The sequence below is a fragment of the Chiloscyllium punctatum genome, chromosome 36 (genome assembly GCF_047496795.1).
Source record: "Chiloscyllium punctatum isolate Juve2018m chromosome 36, sChiPun1.3, whole genome shotgun sequence".
NCBI lineage: Eukaryota > Metazoa > Chordata > Chondrichthyes > Orectolobiformes > Hemiscylliidae > Chiloscyllium > Chiloscyllium punctatum.
This window is the reverse complement of record NC_092774.1, coordinates 28,597,582-28,600,305: the sequence shown is the minus strand read 5'-3', so window position 1 is coordinate 28,600,305 and position 2,724 is coordinate 28,597,582. Positions and strand designations below refer to the sequence as shown.

At 47.4% G+C, this 2,724-nt stretch overlaps 1 non-coding gene across 1 annotated transcript; it reads right to left on the bottom strand.

Annotated features, from left to right (window-relative positions):
* Positions 1-1,175: 1,175 nt before the first annotated feature.
* Positions 1,176-1,249, bottom strand: trnan-guu (transfer RNA asparagine (anticodon GUU)). Its single transcript has one exon. It is a non-coding gene; the product is annotated as a tRNA-Asn (tRNA).
* Positions 1,250-2,724: the final 1,475 nt, after the last annotated feature.

The window sequence follows — 2,724 nt, the reverse complement described above, 5'->3', positions numbered from 1 at the left end:
GGGCTATTTCAGCTTCCCCTCATCTGACTGCGCTGTGAGTTGACTCAGATGTTCTCAGGGACATTTACTGACGCGAGACAGTGTAAGGATTCTCATTCCCGCAGATCGGGAATTCAAACCGTATGCCGGCTTCAGGACAATGAGAAAGATTAATTGGGGTGTGTGAACAAGCTGTGAGCTGCATTTCAAACAGGTAGGTGGAGTTTGGTGCGCCAGTCCCTGTGCGCATCCAACGCCACCATGCTGCAGAGTTCTGACGCCAACACGGACATGCACAGCAATGGGAACATTCACAAGGTGAACAACCAAAGATAATCACCGTCACTGATTCCCTTCCACAGGCCCAAATTTGTGAAGCAGTATCTTTCACTGGCAAAGGAAACGCCTTTGTCCACAGGTACCTGCTTCATTTCGATCACGATTTCAAGCCCCTCACTCTTCTAGTCTCATTTCCAAACACTTTGCTCAGAGCCTCCAAAGAAGCTCTGAGGGTATCTGCTTGTTCCACCTGAACAGGCTTTGGGTTGCAGATTCCCACCAGTCCCAATTTGAGTGAAATGTTTTTCCCCCTCCACTGATTTGAATCTTAAAGAAGAAGCGGGGGAGCAAACTCCCTTTCTTTTCGACGACACTTCTCATTTTGTACTCGGCAGGGTTCACACCTGCGTGGGGAAGCCGCAATGGATTTCAAGTCCATCGCATCAACCACTCGGCCCACGATTCAGTACCACACTGACAGTTTGACTTCCCAGGTCTGTCTGCCTGTGGAGCTGAGAAAGAGTGAATCATCGCAGAGTTTGTTTGACTCCAATCACTTCGCAGTGATTCGAAAGGGTTAAATATCTGCACATGGTGTTTGCAGATATTTCGGTGTTTCTCCCGAAAAGATGAAATGAACTTTCAGTGAGAAATTGCAGGAGGAACTCAGCAGGGCAGGCAACATCTGTGGAAAGAGAATCAGAGGCAACATTTCAGAATTTTGTTTGCTCCGACAGGTACTGTCAAACCTGTTGACTTTCTGTTTGGGTCTCGTCTTCTCAGCATACGCAGTCCCTTAGGTTAGACATGAAGTCAATTCGCAACCCCTGTGTGGAGAAGATTTCCGTTTGGGGAACATTCTCCTGACCCCATTAAAAGCGCACAGCTTAGTAGCCAAAGGATAGCAGCGAACACACCGCCCCTGGGTGGGCTCGAACCACCAACCTTTCGGTTAACAGCCGAACGCGCTGACCAATTGCGCCACAGAGACAGGCGCAGATGTGGGCGGCACCATCGCTTAGTGATTTTATAATTCAGCCTCCCCGCCAAGAATTACAATTGTCGTCTATCAGTTTAACTTTTCCATAATCAAGCCTGGGAGATGCATTCTGGAGATACCGGGGGCTGTCTGCAGACACATCCATGTCACGAGGAACTAGCTTTCTTACTCCGGGGCCGTCACCCTTCGAGCCTTTCAGTGTTTTGCCTGTTCCCGAGTTCTCTCATTGGCTCGGAGGCGAGAAGGGGTTTGAATTCCTGATGTGCAGGAACGACAATTCTTTCAATGTCTCAGATCAGTTCGTGTGCCGAGAACATCAGAATCAACCTCCCGGCCTCTTCAACAAGGGGACGGTGTCTGGACTGTCGGACAGGTCATCTTTCATTCTCCTCCAAATCCGCTTCCCAAAGTGTTTCTAAAGGTTCACAAAGCTGGAGACTGGGATTTCTGTTTTGCTTCATGAACATTTGAACATTTTTCCATTTCCTAACTGACAATATTTTGCCAAAATCTCTTCCCAATTGTACGCCTTGTCTCATGTCCAGGGATGAGGAATTTCCATTTTGGGGAGACATTCCCAAGGTTGAGAATGTTCGCTTTGGAGCAAACAAGGATAACTGGAGATTTCCTGGGGCTGTTGGTAATGATGGGAGAAGAAGCGGTGGGAATGGGCAGATTAATGATCAGAAGAACCAATTGCCACTGACCAGAGTCAGTTACCAGAGGACAGGGATTGAAGTTCTTGAATGAAAAGCAGCACTTGTGCCTAATAAACACAGAGAATACTGCAGAAAGCCAACAGGTCGAGCAGCATCTGTGGAAAGGTAAACAGAGCTGACGTTGTGAGTCTGATACGTTGTTTGTTCAGAACCCAAGTTTCCTGCATGGCAATCAATTCCCAGACATGAGAAAACGGGTCTTTATTGAGACGGGTTTTGTGAAGTTTGAGCGATAGTGCAACCAACAGGAAGTTATTTAAAATCGCCAGCGAAGAAAGCATAGCCAGCAGGTTACCACCCTGGGCGGGGCGCCCCAAATGATCTCTACGCCAACACCTTAAGTGTTCGGCCACAACTACACGCCCAAAGTAGAGGTCTAAACTTTCTCATGGAATATTTCTAACAGGAAAGGTGAGTATTGGGCTTGTCCTGTCCGCGCCATAGCCCCAACGTTTCCTGTTCCCCTGGATTTGATCAGGACAGAGGAGGCTGATGGGAGATCGAATTGAACTAACCACATTGATGAGAGATAGAGCGGCTGGGAAGGATCCATTCCCATGCGTAGAGAGATTAATAATCAGGGCCGAAAATAAGGAGCCACTTCAAGAAATTGGGGGTTCATTCAGCAAAGCTAATGTAGAACTGTGATGAAAGTGTGATGAAAATTGTGATGAAAGTCTCTCGAGTTATTTTGATGAGAAGTGTTGATGATGCTAATACAATCGATAGGATGAACGTAGATTGGTC